This window comes from Sturnus vulgaris, chromosome 4 (assembly GCF_052056855.1).
Source record: "Sturnus vulgaris isolate bStuVul1 chromosome 4, bStuVul1.hap1, whole genome shotgun sequence".
Classification (NCBI taxonomy): domain Eukaryota; kingdom Metazoa; phylum Chordata; class Aves; order Passeriformes; family Sturnidae; genus Sturnus; species Sturnus vulgaris.
The window spans coordinates 71784577-71803817 of record NC_142246.1 but is presented as its reverse complement, the minus strand read 5'-3'; the positions used below and the strand labels follow the sequence as shown (position 1 = coordinate 71803817).

The 19241-nt window shown below is 38.8% G+C and overlaps 1 long non-coding RNA gene across 1 annotated transcript in view; it reads right to left on the bottom strand.

The window, feature by feature from the left end:
• The window catches only part of LOC148224094 (uncharacterized), a 129223-nt gene that overhangs the window by 13829 nt on the left and 96153 nt on the right, over positions 1 to 19241 (bottom strand). The window contains exon 10 of the long non-coding RNA XR_015803468.1: positions 14061 to 14253. This is a non-coding gene — a long non-coding RNA (uncharacterized LOC148224094). The remainder of the gene's footprint in view (positions 1 to 14060; positions 14254 to 19241) is intronic.

The following is a 19241-nucleotide window of genomic DNA, read 5'->3' as shown; positions in this document are numbered from 1 at the left end:
GCACAGCAAATGTGAGAAATTCACACTGACCACGGTAATTAAACAATTGAGACTCAGTGATCAGGGAAATAATTCATGCACACACAGAGCTGTCCCTGTCAATTCAGAAGCAGACAATTTGGTGGGCTCTCAGCAGTGGTGGCACTGATGTTTTTTAACTGTACCCATTATAGGTGGAACTGATGTCTCAGGCTTTCAGAACTGGCCTACCTGGATCTGTTTATGAATAAAAAGTTCTTTTCATTAATGAACTCAGCTAATCCCACCACAATTAGTAAGTAGCTTGTTTTCCTATCTGCAGCTAACACAAACTTGCAGGTCATTAATTCCTCTCCCACTGGATTATATCATTAACACATGCAATAATGATGTTTTCCATGGCTCTGTGTTACTTCACTGAGCATCACAACTACAAGATAAAGCATTGAATTGACAGAAAAGTCATTTCAACTCACCTACCCCCAGCTAAACATTAATCAGTCTCTAACTTGGTCATCATATCAAAATAATTTCCCAGGAAAAAAATGCTAAACTTTTTGACTGCTGAACAAATTGAAGCAGGAAATAGCCTTTTGTATTTTTAAAGGAATAATTGATTCTGTGGCTTTGTGGCTGCTGGTCAATAGAACAGTAATTGGAATCATCATGACTAATGCACAGATGATTTTACAGGCCTTTCTTATTTGCATGAACATCTCCTCAGCTCACCTCTGGTGTGCTGGGCCAGGATGTGGCCCCTGTTCTTGGCAGAATTAGTTGGTAAGCTGCATATGCAGTTCTTATTGGGCAGAGCAAAAAATCATATGTGTGCTTTAGTTTATTAAAAACATAATTTAACTTGCTATTAAGGTACTATTCAGAGTGTGTCTAACTACATCAGCCTGCATAGTGAAATAAAAACTTTTTTGTTTCATCTTGTGTGCATTATCAGTCTTGACTGCCATTTTTATATCAAAAAAGAAGGATTTTCAAAATACTGTCCACCTTCTTCTTATTCCCCTTCTGGAAGTGTCAGTTTGGACCTCTGGCATCTCACTGCTCAGTTTTGGAGAACCTGAAATAAAGCCAGTGTACTCTGTCCTTGTCAGAAATAGACATTATCCCACCTCCTGCATAAATCATGTGTTCCTCTTGCATCTTCTGAAACTCTCATTATTTATTAGCAGACAAATAATCTGCTCCTCAAAGACTTTAATGCATTCCCTTGCCCTCAACTTGTACCTGCAAAGCAATTGTGATTCTAGTTGTGTCACTGTTAAATATGCCATTAATTACTTCAGGAAGACATTATACCATACTCAGAACAGACTGTAAACATTTTATGTCATTAGGTAATGCACTGAGGCTGTTTTTAATGCCATAACAGCTCTATTTATATACTGTGTTGCATAATTAGCTACTAATGAGGCTCTAACTTTCACTGCTGTAAGGCCTAGATATCTTTTCCTCTTTCACCGAATTCATTTTTGCTGTCTCATTAACACACTAAAAAACCTGCAAATTGTATTTTAATTAAAAGCTAAACTACCTCTGTCTGGAGACACTAATGAACAGACACACTCCAAGGGAAATGCAAGAACGTTGTCAGTCAAGAGGACAAATACCTTGCCAGAAGAGCAACACAAAAAGATAACACAGCTCACTCTCTTCTTTTCAAGGGCAGGCTCTTCTCTACTTTCTCTCTTTTTATTTTCCCCATACTTTTCTCTTTTTATATCTTCAGCAAGGCTGCCTACCCTCAGATTGACAAACTGCAAGGTAGACCCTAAGAAATGGCAAGAATGTCTTAAAATCACGGGGGGGGGGGTGTGTATTTTGAGTCTTCCTGATGCTTGCTGTTCCCGTCAGTCTTCAGGATCACATTTCCTGGCTTTTTTCTGTAGCTGCAAGGGCTAAAAACCCACCAGCAGAAACTCATCTAACTACATGACTTCACAACCATTGCAATAAAATCGTGAGTTCTGACCACAGTGCTTCATTTCCTGACTTCTGAGGGCACTTCATGCAATTAATCAAGGAATATTCTCAAATACATCAAGTCATCAGGTAGCAACAGGGTTTCAAATATACTGGGGAAGGAAGAGCATCCCACTAATCTCATCAACACACAGATACAAAGGCAATTGATTGTACAGTGTGTTCCAGTGGTAGAAACAGAGACTGAGTTTTTTTTAAAAAGACCTCTTAAGGCAACATAAAAATAAAATGGAAAATGACATTCAGAACTAATGCTCCACACTGTATTAAAGCACAGTGAAAACATCCATCTGCCAGAAAATTACCCAGGAGCAGGACAGAATAAATAACAATTAGCACAGGAGAGAAGGAAGCAGCACTTTTGAAACAATATAGACAGCTCTAGAAATATTCAGGAAGGAGTTTCCTTAAGATGCTGCAATTAGTCACGAAGAGGGGACTGCATTATTCTTACTGGAAACGGCTGATGGGAGCTGGAGGAAAGATCATCATGTAAAGATTTCTGGATGAACTGCCTGCTTCCCTTGCAAACACAGGATTCTGAATTTGCTGTTCTGCCTCACTTCATAGGATAATTGGAAACTCTGTCCTTAGGATGATTGGAAGCTCACCTGGTAGATGACACCAGACCCCTGTACACTGCCAAGAGTTCTGGTTCTTAGTCTTACATTCAGGTACTTCATTCCCATCTCCTTCATGTAAGAGTTCCTTAATCTCTTATGAAGGGTTTTCCAAATATTAAACTAAGTGGGGGATATTAGGAATGCTTAGCAGCCTATTCTCCCTAAAGATGAAAATCCAAAGTAAGCCAACTTAATTAAGAATAAATTCCCTTTAAATCACAGCCCAAATTTCTCTTGCTGATCAATTATTTGCGGCATGAAATGATTTACAGGACACAGGGGCAGATTAATTTAGGTGACAAACGTGATTTCAACTCCCATCAGAGATATTTCATCCTGTTTTTTTAAAAAAATCACCTTTTAAAGATAAATTTTGGCCTGCTTACAAGGCTCTGTGTTTTGACTTTGATATTTCTTCACACAAAGCCCCAATGCCATTTTCATTCTATTACAACCCCTTCTCTCTTCCTGCTTGAAGGGATAATTCTGAAAATTGTGCTTTAAAGGAATGTACCACCACCTTGGAATCTGAGAGTCTTCCCAGGCTGCTGGAAAAGTACTGGCACCTTTCAAACACTTCACACCAAGACTCTGAATATCGACAAAGTTGCAATGAATTAACAGAGGTAGTAGCAGCTTCTAATACTTGACTTTTTCTAAGAAATAAGTCTTTCTGTCAAAAAAACAAATAATAAAAGCAAAACTTTTTTCTCATGATTAACTACGAAGGCTGAGCAAATAGGATTAGAGCAGCAAACTAGTCTTTAGCAAAAAACTTTAAAAAATATTTTAATATATGCCAGATATCATTAGAGAAGGATATGAGACAGATAGTAGTCTTCAGCCCAGACTTATGGAGAGGAAAGAGTCATTTAAGAGGATCTATAGCTTTAGTGTTCGAATATTCTCTTGAATTATGTACCATATTGCACAAATCTGATCTATTACAAAAGCAACAAAATTGCTTTAGGAAGCATTTCCCTCTCTCTTGTTGATGAGGATTATCTGTTTATAAATTACAGGATGAGTAGCTGACATATTTTATCAAGTGCTTCTCATAAATCCCAAGGAATCCTGTTCAATAGACTACCAGATGATGATTTTTAAATGCTCAGTAGAGTTTTCATTTCAAACACTATGTGTGTTTTAATGAGGCACAGAAACAATGATGCAAGCAGGATACTGTGTGTGAGGAAGAGCAGTTCAAAGAGAAACAGCTGCATGAGAGCATGGTTAGAAAAAGTAGAAAACATTTGAAATATGGAATAAAATATACAATAAAGACTAGGGATCTGTATCCATATTTAAGTCATCAATTAGTTTATCCACTGTTGATCAAGGAATACAAGTTGTTTGAAATTAGCTGCAATGCACCAGTTAAACCATTCCTTCCAGTCTGTGTTCCAGAGCCTCTTTGATACCTGTGGATTGCTTCTGGAGTCCATGAAAGACTTTGCTCATAAAAACAAGCATTATTTGTCAAGAGACTAAAGCTAAAATGCACAACTCCTCAAGCAAACCAGTAGTAGGTGGTTGGAATTTCCCAATGTCTGCTGTACAGCACTGAACAGTGGAATAGCAAATTGCTTGAAAAGAACCATTATCAGCAAATACTTTAACAAAGAAGGATGGAGTTGGTATTTTTCACATGAGTAATTCTTATACTTGTCCCAATGTCATCTGATTATGCTTGAAAAATGTCATTAATCAATGGGACTTCTTGTGTGAATAAGGATAACTCTCCTGAGAAGCTGAAGAATTAATTCCCTGATAGTTAATTTTAATATACAATGGGAGCATTTCAAATGGCCTATTTACACAATTTTAATCTGAATAAAATAGGAAATGTCACCTCAGTGCTAATACAACATTCCTGTAAATTATGCACATTTTTAAAGCTAATGAAGCTGTCATTATCTTATTAAAATTTGGCACAGCAGTTATTTTTAAGTTATCATTGTGACTTTTAAAATATTTTGAAATGAAATTACTTTAATTCATTTGTATTACTTGTAGGCTTGTAGGAAAACTATTTTTTTAATCATGCCTATTAGGATGAATGAGAGTACCATGCTTTATTACACATGTTCAATCACATTCAAAAACGTGGCTGCCTTCATTTTCCACATCAATATGGATTCTTTCAATCCTGTTCTCAGTGACAGCAGAAACTAAATTTCAGTTGATTTCACTGGAAGCAAGTCTAAATAATGAATTTCTGCTGCTAGTAAAAAGATCAGAAATTACATTTACCACTGTTTTTCAATAATTTACTACGTATGGAACAAAAAGATCACAGATACACTGCTTTTAATTTAATTGAGCTAGGTAAACATGGGTCAGACGTTAACTAGTGTAAAGAGCCTTCATTTGAAGCCTTGATCTTTCCCTTTATTTCAGTGCATATTGTCTGCACAATCAGGAGCCCACAAACACAATAACAGTATGTATTGGTGCTGGGCACCATAATGAAAGCAATAAAAGGTAATCACCTGCTAAACTCTGCTAATTATAATTCCACATGTTCACACGATGAAATGCCCTTTTCCCTGCACGTGCCTGCAATGCCCTCTTGGTCCTGTGTCCCAGCACAGACACCCCAAGAATGTGCCCATGCAAGAAGCAGGTGAGCCTTTTCCATGGCACAGATATCATCTTCGGGTGGCTGAAGGTACCACTGATGTGCTAACGTTCTGCCATGCCAAGTCCCCAAAGCCACATCCCCGTTCTGTTTACAACAGGGTACAGCAGCACTAACTGCACAGGTCAGCTCTGTCAGTGCTGGGAGTCACAGCAAAACTCCTCCCACTGAGACTTCACACACAAATTCCTTTTTCTGGAGACAAGTTTGGGGAAATATTGTATTCCTCTCACAGGCAAGTGATGGATGAGGCAGCCCCAAAGGATGTTCTGGCTCTGTCCTGATGCTGCTGTGCTGTTTGCTTTCAGATTTAGGCAGCTTCTTAGCAAAGACCTATGAGTGTCATTTGCTGCTACCAACACAGACAGCTGGAAAAGTCCCCTGAATAATGGGAAGCTTTCAGTCATCAGAAAGACTGAAGCAGCAATTCAAGATTAATGTGCAACTAAGGAAGAAAAAGGCCTGCAATTAATCAGATGCTTCAGTAATTCCTAAACACTTTTTCTTTGATTCTGCTTTCCTCCAGAATATGTAGATGAGACTTTAAAAATACACTTAATAATTTTTTCTTTGTAATGAAGATAAAAATTCTGCTGCTAAAATGGGACACTCTTGTAAGGAAATTAAAATGCAGCTGGAAGGTGTGGTGGTATTTGCTGTCTGCTGTGTCACCATGTATTTATTAGCATGGCAGCTGCCACTAATCAAACAGAAGAAGAAAGCTGAGTAAAAAATATTTGTTGATTTCATCACTCATTTAATATTTTGATAAGAACTCAGCTAAATCCCTGTCCAGTAACTGTGCTTATAAAACAAGACTTATAGAGAGGCTTATGGGAATAACACTAGGTTAGAAAAGTTCTGTGCAGGCTTCATTGAACTTAAGATACAAGGTAGTGTACTGCATATACAACACATTATTTCACAGGAAGAGGCTGGAGAACTGGAAATCTTCTCCAAGACAATGTTTCCATTTATGTTTCTATATTATCTTGCAAAATTAGGAACTGGAGCTCGCTAAGCTGACAGATGTAAATTCAAGCATTCACACGGATGTCCCTGTGAAAATGGGGTTTGTTCTCCAGCACTTGCAAAGGCTGAATCCCTGAGACAAAACCCATAAAGTGACAAATGCCAACTGCTTATTTGCCTTGGAGGATTTCAAACACGACCTGCCACATAATCTTAAATGGTTTGCTGTCATGCCCCTGGAACAGCAGCAAAGCCCCAAGCTCTAAAACAGTGTGAACAAGAGACACTTCCCTGAAGTAGCTGCTCTTCTGGCCCTCATCTGAACCACGTTTTAGAGAGAAAAGCCATTTTAGTCCACAATGAGCCCCAAATAACCATGCTGAGGATTACAGAGCAAAGCATTTGCCTCTCTGGCAGGTGTGTTCTGCCATCCAAACAGTGCATTCTTGCCTGTGGACAAGTGGAGAAGCTTCTCCCATTCCCATTGCTCTGGATGGAACTCAACAGCTCTATCAATGGCTCCAGCTATGGATTACTCCCATCAAGGAGCTTTATTTTGTTGTAGCAGCAGTGCAAACACCTCCTCAAGAGCTGCACAAAATCACCTGGTGAACACACAGCAACCTCACTGGGCATTAACCAGCCCTCATCAAGTGGAAGTGCTCACTTTAAACCCTTAAGGAGTTGACCAAATGCCCAAACCCCATTAAAGAATTTCTTGAAGATCTAGGATAAGAAGCACACTTCTTCATTATCTTCCAAGAATTTAGAATAAACTGCTCCTGTTTGCCAGAGGATTAGGATTCCTGCAGGCTGCCCCTCCTCAAAATCCCCTATCCCTCCATGTAGTATGAAATATTTGGATTCTCTAGTGGGACATGGAAAATGTAGAATATTTCTGTAGATAAACAAGTGAAAGTACTTCACAGTTTAGGGGGAAAAAAAAAAGGACACTCATTTCTGCAGGTGATATAGACTCTCAGAGTGAGAAAGACAATCTTTTTTTACAGAGTTTTTCTCTGCGGTTTCACAAGTAGAACAGAAGGAATTTTCCATTGGGGTATGAGTATCTTTTCATTATCTCAAGCTTATTTCCTCATTTGGAAAAGTTACTTTTCTATCACAGTCTCTTCAAAAATGGAATTACGATGAGCAAATATATATTATGAAATCAATTATAGTCTTAATGACATTTTCCAATGGCAGACTAGAGAACAGCATTATTTTATTTAGCTTGTCTGTTATCCTTATACTAACTTATTTGAACACATAAAATACACTGTACACTGCAAGAAATAAACAGGATGGATGGATGGATGGATGGATGGATGGATGGATGGATGGATGGATGGAATGATATATTTTCTTTGCTCCTTAAAAAAATTGCATATCTCTTAGTAAGTAGAATCCCTGTTTTTCCACAGACTTCTGGTGTGTTTTTTGCTATTAGTCCTTTTAGGGTGAAATCCACAATGAGTGCTACACACAAAGTGATTTGTAGCTGACATTTAGATGTCAGCACCAAAATTACAATGCCCAGTTAGCTCAGTTCATATGAATCCACTAAAAAGCAGTGACTTGAGGGAACTGACCCACACATCCAGGGGGATTTAGTACATACTCCACCTTTTCAGAACAAAGTGCAATCCCCTGATGTACACCTCTAATTGATTTTTCTCTGACAGGACACAAATGATATTAATGGACTCAAGGAAATTCCAGCCCTACTATATTAGACTGTCCTACATAATTACTCTGAATAACCTTTATTTTACATCCACCAGGTAATTTATGAAAAGTCCTCATGTATATCCTTCAAGGTATTCAAGTGCTGCTGAAAGGGGCTTCACTTCTTAAATTATGGGAATATAAATAATTTTTTTCTATCTTCTCACAAGATCCTTCTTACCACATTAAAACAGACATAAATCTACATTGCTGACTCATCTCTACTGCTTGTACTAATTCAGATATCATTTACATGCATGAGTGGTCATATATTTTAATGAAGTCTTTTGCAGTAAATATCACCCATCTAAGAAACTTTTTGAAAACAAAAATAAAAATCAGAACTAGATTTCTGTGTATGATTGGGAATATTAATTCATCAGGTTAGTACCCATTTCCTCAGGAGCCTTAAACTAGTTTTATAACTCCTGCTCTGTGTTTTGCAGGGTCTTTGTTGGACAGAGAGCTGTAGAACGTTCACTCAAATAAGTTAACCTATGCTGGGACCTTGGAAAGGCCAGCTGTGAATACTGATCCAGCTATAAATGCTCTTCAACATAACTACAGACACAATGGTTTGGCTCTTTGTGACTCACATCAAACCTCACCTTCCACCTCTCCAGTGCTTTTGGGAAGGCTCCAGCCAGCTCCCACTTACCAGAGAAAGCAATCCATTGGAAGCTCCTGGACAGAATAGAAATGCTTGGCCAATGATGGCACATTAGACACAGCAGGGGAAAAAGTGCTGATTTTTCCATCAGAAACACAATGAAAGAGTCTTCCTCTGAAATACCTCTGTCTGACACCCCAAAACCAAAAACACAATGGCAAATGATGAAATGAAGTGCAAAGAGAGGAAAAATCATCCAGGCAGACACTAGTTTGCAGAATGGCAGACATGTTTCTCACCCTTTCCTCTATGGTGTTAACTGCTGTTGTTTGCTGAAGCTCTTCTGGATTTGTGGTTTCACTGGAAGAGATAAGTCCTGCAGGATGACTGTGTTTATTGAATTGAAAGCCAAGTGGTGATCTGAACTGAATCTCTGTTAAATCAGCTGATGATATTCTGGGCCTCAAAGCTGATACAATATTGGTGAAGGTGAGTTTTCATTTAAATCTTTTTATAATAAATTCTTTGTCAAATTCAAGCTTTGCACAATTTGTAGAACTGCTCTTCTATAAAGTGAACCTTTAGCACTTGCTTTAAAATATGCCTGTACTACTTTTTCTTTTCATACTGTGAAATCTTCCAAGAAATCGTAAATAAATTATCATTCAACAAAAGTATTGCTAACAAATCTGACCTGTCTGAAAGTCCAGGGACGGGTTACCATGGCCAGCTCTACAGGATGGCAAAAACAGAGGCAAAAGCAAGAGAGTCTTGAAGGAGGAGCTTTCACTATCCTAGAAAAATTCCAACATGAGAGGCAGCACCCTGCAGAATGCACCCTGCCATAAACTGAAGGCATACCTGTGGTCCATCATCCCTCTTTCAAAGGCCTGTTTTGATCTCCATCTGATGTTAAGATCTTAAGGAAAGATGGATTGAGCTGCTGCCTTTACAACAGGGGAGATGAATGCAGCAGCTCCACACAGAGACAGATTCTCAGTTCTGGAAGTGTTTGGGGCCTGAGCAGCTGGAAGGGTTTCCTTTCCCTGTGGCTAGATTTCCATGTAGGAAAACCAGAGAAAATAATTCACTTAAGAATAGCTGCTGGTTGGAGAGTCTCCCTTGGGGGTGCACTCAGCAAGGCAGAAGCTGTGATATAAATAAGCTCCTGTGTCTCTGTGGGCACTCAGCCTCCAGCCTTTACAACCCATCTGTCCCTTCCAGAAGCAAGCACAATTTTAGGAAATTTGTGTGACAAAAACCTGCAAGGGAACTCCTGTCTTTTTTCATCTTTCTGTTCCTTCTTCCAGCCCTGCTAGATTTTCCCCATCTAATCTCATAATCTATTGACAAACACCTTTTTTGATATTCCCCCCAGAGAATTTAGTTCTCAGTCTCTGAGAGTGGCAGCTGACCTCTAAACCTGCCTTCTGTTACCTGAGAAAAGGCCAGTGTGATAGCTCATCTACCTGGTCAGGCTTCCTGCTGGGAAGAGGATCTTGCTGGAGCAGAGAGGAAAGATCATCTGCACCTTTTTACACAGCAGTGAACTTTGGGCTGAGCAGAATGAACTGACCCAAATGCAACTCAGGAGCAGCCTCAGAGCTGCTCTTCATCTCAGGCAGCTGTGGAAAATGTCCATAAGTAAATAAATAAATAAATCACAAAATGCTTTACACACAGAACTGAGCTAAGGGTCTCAGGATTTATCAGGTAATTAATCCTGTCATTGATTTCTGTGCCTCATCTCCCAGTCTGAAAGCAGCTCCCTTATTTCCCGGCCAGACATGAATTTGGGCACTCCATGCTGCTGTAGGAAATGCTCTGAGCCCAATTCTCCTCTGCCCAACACCCCAAATTTCTAAATCAAACTACAGTGCTCATTTGAAATCAGAGCCTACCGTTGGGGTGAGGTTTTGCATATTCAATATGAGGTGTAGAATATTTCTGAGTGATGAAGTGTCCTTGGCAAAGCCAACTTTTGTATCACTGAGTATTAACTGATTTTCCATAAAACTTCATTTGTTTCCTGTCTAATTCTGCCTAGCATGAACAGTTTTAAAGAACCTATTGCAACCACTTCTCTACTTGCTTGCCTTTCATTTTCTGCAGAAATTAAATACAGCAGCATATCTTTAATGTTTATTATAGAATAAATGACTTATTCAGACATAAAAATATTTTGAGTCCTGCTGTTATATGTACAATGGTATAATAGATAATCCAAATTCAGACAGTAAATGTGATGCCAGAAAACATAGCAATACATATTTTATTGCAAGTAACTTGTGCTCTTCAGATGTAGCTTTGATTTAATATCTGTTTGGGCACTGTAGTTTAGCTGATTTAACTTTTAGTCAAGAAGATGAGTAACAAGGATTTAAACTACATGGTTTTCAAACTGCAAATTAGTTATCTGACTGGTTTCCACTTAGAACAATGTAAAAGTATTTAATTTACTAGCATAGCAAACCATGCCTTAATTTAAATTTCTTCTTCTCTTTTCATTCTTTCAGTAGATTAACAGAGCTGTATAAATTGATACAGTTCATACTGCTTTGACTGAGCTTTTAGACTGAGGGAAAGGTGGTGACCATTTATAATGTAAATGTGGTGGTGGAGGAGGGGAATTCTTTCACAAATTAGGATCTCTGCACAAATCCTTACCTGCTTTGGACTGTTGATACAATCAAGCCTTTACAGACCTAAGAATATTGTGAGCACAAGTTGAGCTTTTGAAAAGATACCAAAACTCAAGCATGCATATCAAAAAGACTGAATCAGGTGCGTCTTTCAGAATGAATTCCCTGGCCTGATCAAATGAAATCTACTAATTTGGGACAGAAAGATAATGGATGAAACCTACAGTGATTGTTGGGAAACCTCAGTGAAATAAAAACAGTTTCATATTGGAGCAACACATTTCTAATTTGATATTACTTTCTTAATAACCTTGATTAAATATTACAGCCTGCAACATGGACATCCTCAAATATTTGCCTGTAAAATGAAGAACAGACTATGCACATTGGAGGAGCTGAATCAGTGTGAAACACTTTGGATTAGAGGCACAGTTGTTAATCTAGCATTCCCCATGGCTGCAAAGCAGATGTTTTAAAGGAGTTACTTTAAGTAAGGGTGACAAGAGGCATTTTGGCCATGGGAGCCCTGTCAATAGTGCTGGTGGGTGACACTGTGCACACATGGCTGAGCTTTGCACAGTCAGGGCCCTGCCAAACACTGCCATTAGCTGAGGTGAAGGGAGGCCTGTGGTCCAATCTTGTCCTGGTGATGGATACATGGATGTACAGGAGCAGAGAACTGAGAGCCAACAGCCCCAGAGCAGCATTCATCCAACATTCCTGCACAATTCTGCTCTGCATCCCTTGCCTTTTTACATAACTGAGCTGCTGGGGGTGTAAATCCATAGACATGCTTGATTCCCCAGTAACTGAAATAAATGGCTATTCATTTCTAGTGCTGCTGCTGCTGCAGAGCTAATGCAGCCCTAGAAAAAGGAGCTGCTTTCAATTTTGGCTTACCAGCATCAACTCAGCTCTCTCTGCAAAATCTTCATGACTGATGAGGCAGAAAGCAGGAAAGGCACAGCTTTGCCTTTCAGACCACAGACAAAGCTTCCAAAGGTTTCCTCTCTTTCTTCTGATTGTGACAATTAAAAATACATTACAGCAGAGTCACTGTAAGCAACATATATGCAAGCACACACCATCTATGTTTATGCTGTGCTCAGGCAGAATCAGAGTCTCTTTTCATAGGCTGTGTATGTTAGAGATGTGTTTTAGAGAGCACTGATGGCATTTCTGCCATGGCAAAGCCTGCCTTCCTGCTGCTCCCTCTCTACAGTGTCTGACAGCATTTTTAGGATTTAACTGACCTAAAAATGGCTTCTGCCTGTTACTGAAAATGCAAAAAAAAGTTTCCACTAAAAACAGCACTTAGGGAGAAATGAGGATTAAAGAGCAGCCAGCACTTAAGCCACGTAAATCGGAGTGATGTCAAACTGACTGCAACTACAGAGCTCAAGAGCAATCTAATGGATGCTTTCTGCTGTTTCAAGTGAAGCATTTAAACATTTTAATGTAAGGCTGTTTAAAATGCACATTCTATACCACTTTAATTCAAGCTACAGTAGTGGCTTGATAAATCTCCTGTTTCTGATTGGCACATAGCAAAATATCTCCCACACTTCTGTGTGTTGAGTCCTGTATATTTAACAGCATTTTTTTTACACCATGTACCCTGCAACATTTTTGTGTTGGAAAACCTGAACTTATAAAATTAATATCTCTGAAATTTTTGCTGTACCCTGCAGCCAGATCGTAACATGTGGCACGTTTTAAGGCCTAAAATTTGCAGCTTTACAATTTCTCTGACTGGAATAATTAGATACCATCTTGTATGCCTGCCACCATGTTTTGCACATAAATTACTTATAAACCACTGTGAGATTCAAACAAGAATTTGACAGGGAAAAATAGGTATTAACTCCTATGAGTAATTTAGGCATGTCAAAACTATAAATTGTTGCCTTATTTTTTTCTTTTTATGATTTGTGACACAAGAATGGATTACCTCTGCACTATTTTCTACCTTGGCTGTGATTTTTGTCATTCAAATAAAGGCAGAGCAAGAAAGAATGAAAATAAATTATTATGGCTCAGTGTAAACTATTTGCACGACAGTCTTTAAAAGGAAATTAATAGGGAAAAATTATTCTTAAATTTCAATTCTAGTAATGAGAATTGTAAGCTTAATGAAAAAATCATATAAAATTAACTAATGTATATCTAGTTTTGGTACAATTATCTAATCCTCCATGCTGCAACATCTGACAGCAACTCGCATACGATGACCTTGAAGGTCTAAAAATAATGACTAAAATTTTTACCTTTCTTCTCCATTGTTACAGTTAAGTGTCACTACAATTCATTCACCTGGTGCCATTTTCCTGTCCAGTCGTAATTCTTGTCACAGAAATGAAGAATTTGAAACCTTTTCCGGATCGTTTTTAACATTCTGCATTTGGTTCTGTTGCTAATTCTATCTCCATATTAATCTACAGGCACAACCTCTGAGTACATATGGAAGGGTTCACTGAGCCAACCAAATGAAATATGGAATATTAACAAGATGAAATTTCTTTTTCCTTGCTGAATGGTGTGTTACTACATATCACTGGAAGACAACCCAATTCTTATAAATCACACTGTACCATGCATAAGAAAGGGGAATGACTCAGGAGAAAAGAAAAATATCATTGGTGTGCTCCTAAAGTAATGTTAGAGTCACTCATAGATGCCTACAAGTGTGATTGGATATAAGTGTGTATTTCACTAGTTGTGCAAGAGATTATATCAATGTACTCTATTTTAACAACAGAATTACATTTTCCAGAAAACTCTGCATCCCAATTCTGAGCCTTACTCAAAATTCCATCATAAAACCAACATTCCATGAATGCTGTTGTACAAAGGGTCAGCAAACTCACCATGCCAGTCACAGAGCCTGTTAAGATTTCCTGAAGTGACTTTTCCTTCAAGTTCTGAGAAGTTTCAGGAGGGTCACAATCTTTTTCCAGTGAATTTGTCCTTCAGCTCAACCTCTCCTTGCAAAGAGGTTTGTTGCAGAACAGAGCTGTCCCGTGCCTCTCTTTGTCTTGCAGAAGGTCTGTCTCTCAAGGCCTAAATCTCCCAAAAGCACAGAATTAAGAACAGAATTAACAGAATTAGTAAGTGCCAGGAAGTACCACAACCCAGTTCCCAACCCTTTTCCCTCCAACACACATTATCGAGGTAAGAGACAGGCTGCAAACTTAAGCTGAAACACCAGGAAACACAAAATGTGAGTAGCCCTTGCTACTGTAAATACAAATTTAAGTGCCTGGGGCCAAACTCTTTGAGAGGGTCCGTGCTCAGCTCAGCACAGGGAGCAGTCAATGGCCAGACAAATGGGCAGGCAGGCAGGTCAGTGTCCTTCCCTGTGTTTCATGTGTGGCCTCGGGCTCCCTTCACTCAGCATCCTGCCCTGAATGCAGAACCTGGAATGTCGTGTGATTCCTGGCCACTGAGCCACTTCAACAAACAAGGAGGTGCATATTGACATCTGGGAAAAAAATCCCTCACAAGTGTCCCTCATCATTTAAGACCAGCATTTTTAAAATGGGAAGCTTCCCTGAGGACTGGGTTGCTTCAAGAGATTTTCTCCTATTTGAAGATGTTACCCATCTTTTGTGTGGAAGAAGGGTCCTAAACCCCACATAATTCTGCAATTTCAAAACTTCATGGACTTATTTTAGTATTTTCCTACCAGCCCTCTTTACAGAGCTGCAAAACACAGAGCATGTAAGAATTCAATGACACCAAGAGCTGTCATTTCTATCACAAACTGGGTTTCATAGGTGTTTGTAAAGTTTTCAATATTGTTATTCTTCTACTTAAAAGATGTACCTTCAATGCTACCAATAAGCCAGAGAAGCATTTGCAATATCCCTGCTGCATTAGGAACTTTTATACAAATGCAGATCTGTCCATCCAGACACCTACAAACCAGATGGAACAGGTTTTTCATTCCATCAGAGGTTCACTACTTATTCAAAGCAATTTTACAAAACTTTTTTTCTACTTTTATTCTTACTAGGTGGATAGCTGCAGAAAGTAAACAATATGAATTAAACTTCCTTTTTCTAACAGAAATAACATATACTGTTGTACTACAACCTCAAAAACCAGATTTACTGATATTTGAGATTCACTTATGATTCTGTTTCTCTTCTTAGCAAGGCTGGAACAGAGCATCACAGGCTGGGAAGTTTGCCTTTCTTTTCCATTCCTATATATTATCTTGGCAGTTTAAACAACAGTGCAGTGTTTAAAAAACACAGCATAGTAGCTGTGGAATTATGGTATTGCATCTGGACACCATCCATTTTCAAGAAAGCCATCTACATGCCTGAATTTGGATCTGTTTTGGGGAAAAGCCAGGATTTTCACACTATCATTTTAAAATTTGACTATTTTTCTCTTCCTTTGTTTATAAAATCCTGTTGATTTACGAGAAGAAAAAGCTGTTCTGAATGTGATGTGTTTATAATCAAAAAGATGTTCTAGAGAGATTTGGACTTTCAGACATTTGGATTGAATTTCAGCTGTGTCTCAGCACAGTAATTGATTATCTCAAAAATAATTCTACCTTTAGCTCAAGTCTATCAGACCAGACAAATCCAAATGTTTTGAAAAGCCAGGCTATTTTAACCACTTTGCAGAACGCCAGTCTAGCAGATGGAGAAAGAAAACCCTAGCAAGAAAATAATGGGATTATTACATTAGTTTAGACCGTGGAAGTCTCTTCATAGATAAAAAAGCTGTTATGTCTATGTGTGTGCATATGTTTAACAAAAAAAAAAGCTGGCATGTCTGTGTGCACATGTGTACATGTCTGTAGGTAGTCTAACAGCTGAAGGCTTTTCATTAGAGAAAGCTATTTCAGAAAAAACAAATTTTATCATGCTCATGTAGACTTTGCTTCAAAATATTGAAGAGTGAAAGAAGTTCTGCTAACACACAAATTAATGAAGTCTAGTTTCTTATGAGTTTAGTCTGTGTGTTCCTGATGTCAGGGTCAGAGGAGGTCTGGCTAACATCTCTCCAGCTGTTGGAGCACAAAAAGGAACCTCTCAAGCAAGAGGGAAAGCACAGCCACAACAATGGGGTCACACAGACAGACAGACAGACGGACCCCTTCCCTTGCTCCATCTCTCTTGCCCTCCCTTTCTTGCCTCCATCTCCTCTGCCATTTCCCTTCATGATTCTGCAAGTCTCGTTTCCATAGCAAGCCATGCTAAAAGTCTGTCAAAACACAAATACCGGGACTTAGCGCTCCCGTGTGGGAAGTGCATCACTGTACAGAGCAAGGCACTGCTGCGAGGCAGCGGGCTGCTGTTATTTTCTGTTCCACAGAAGAAACAATAAACATCACAAGCATCTCTTTTTTTCTTTTTTTTCCCCCCCACTAGCAATTCTGGAGTGAGAAAACGCATGAAAAGTAATTGAATGGTGAGAGACATCACTATGATCAAGGGGAAATAAAGCTTTAGGGATGCAATGTTTTCCCCTGCTCTTAGCAGCAGAGCTGTGCTTGTGCTGGCAGCCAAGCCGTGCCAGGACAGAGACCCTGGCACACATTGGCTGTGCCCTTGCCCTGGGGCAGAGCCCCTGGCTGCATTTTGGCCTCTCAGGATACTGCAGGGATGCTCCTCTCAGGCAGCCTTGGCACAGCCTTCCTGCTCAGCTCCATGAGCCTGTGGGATGTTGTGCCTTTTGCCTTCTGGGTGCCAAGCAGCCTCAAGTTTGTTTTTTGTTTTTTTTCCCCATATACAAATGCAGGCTGCAAGTTCAGCTCCTAAGGCTAACACATTGTGAGAAACTCTTCTACCACAGGTCAAGTAAAGCAATTTGTTCTCTACTGACTTGGCTTTCAGAATGTTATTTTAAGCAACAGATGGATTACTGAGATTCCAGGCTGTCCTGATACAGAGGCAAAAAGACCCAAACCTGTGTCAATCAGGTACATATATTGAATTTCCTGCTTATGTGAAATATCATTCTTATGTAGCACCTTAAATCTCAGCCTCAGCCAGAATTTCAGATGGTAGTTTCCCCTTCATCAGGGCTCTTGCTATTTCTTTATCATGAAATGTGCTTACCTTCATACCCTTTTACAGTCAGAGTCAGCATATTTCATGGGATTTAAGTAGCTGTGTGTAAGATTTGTAATTTTGGGGGCAGCACAGGTATGTCAGCTCCCCCAGATTGTCATGCAGTTTATTTCAATGGAGCTATTTTGAGTAGGACTGCAGATTAGTTGGTGGGTCTTAATTCCAAATTGAATCTAGCAATGCCAGCTCAATAATTTAGCTGGTGAGGATTGCTTCACACAGACTCCAAGGTTATATACTTTGTATGGTGTTAACCAACTGCTGACCATCTCAATTCTGGATTAAGAAGGTGAATGAAAAAAAAAAAAAGGCACTGGCAACAAAAGAAACCAGGCAGGGCTCTGGTCCAAACTGCATCTCCACAGATAAGGCTGAGCCAAAAGTCACGCTCTGTTGCCAGCACTTCTACAGGACTCCAGAACTGATTGCAATCTAAAGAGATTTTACAGAGACTAGATCACAAAATTAATGATCTTCAGAGAGGAGTGAACAGAATTACAGATTCCAAACATCACTTATTTTATTTGTAATTGTTGGTTTGTTTTTTGGGTTTTTTTGTCTGTATTTGAGAGCTCTCACAGGTGGCAACATGCAGGAAAGAAATAGCAAAAGGAAACCCTGGAAATGGCACAGCCATTCCAGTGGGACCCAAGAGAAATGCTGTCCTCAGGATCAGGCACAGATACAAAGAACCCTACAGAGTTAATAATACTGAAATTAGTTGCTTGAATTTCAACTTTTAGCTGCAAAATATAGCTAATTAGCATCAGTGGACACCACTAATATTATTTTGCCTCTTCTTTCTGAAAATCAGTGAAAGAGATGAGAAGCAGAACATACATTCCAATCTAATTCTTGCACTTCAGATAATCATGGGCAATTAGCTGTGTGCATGTTCACAACCACAACAAAAAATTTACATAGAAAATCTCAACAATGTTTCTCCTGCCCAATATTATTCAGATTATATAGCTATTAAAAGTAAATTTTATGTTAATCTTTTATGGGTGCTGTCTGGGGAAATTTAAGAAAAAACATGATGAACAATAACCTGAGTTTAATGAAAATAATACTACAGATGTAGGTTGACCTGATTTTTAGTCATGCTCTGTACATTTGAGAAACATTAGAAACAATCAATAAGGTTCATATATCTAATAGATAAATTCAAATTTCCAGCACTTTCCTGCACACACTAAGCAAAAGTTGTTATGGAATAAAAAATGAAATAAGCAACAAAAAAATGGCATTTTAATTCTTAAAGAATGCAGTATAAAAGTAATAAAAATTTTAAAACAAGAATAAATTCATTTTAAGGACTGCTATTTATTTTTGCCATTAGCATGAAAATCCTGAAAATAAGAAATAGCAGATGCTTGGAAGCAGGATCTAAAAATAGAACAGCATTTTATTGCATTAGGAGGCTGAAAAGGTATACATTAATGCTGAAATAAGAGAAACAACTTAAGGAATATTTTTACTTGATGTGATTTGCCAGGAACACTACGGAAATTCAGAATAGGTGTCAGGAACTCAGTGGAAATGCACCTCTTAAATTTACACTCACATCTGCCCTCTTGCTTTCACAAACCAAGTGTTCACAGGGAAAATTCTTCAATACATATTCCAGAGTCCTGCTCATTTCTCAAACACACTTCCCAAGAACTTGGATCCATATAATGTCTGATTTTGCAGCCATATACAACTGCATTAGCAAGCTCTGCTGGTTTCAGCTAGAATGAATTCAAACATCCCCTTTGCAAACAGCATCCAAAGGTAAGGATTTTAATTAAGAGCTTTAAAATTGAGTTTCAAACAAGACATCCAAGTCTTAGTGTGATCAGGAATGATGCTTGGATCTCTCTTTACACCAATTCTTTCTTCACCCTCTGCCTCTTTTGTCCTTGTCCTGTACTCCACCACAATTTTCCTCAGCTAATGCTGCATGCTGAAGTG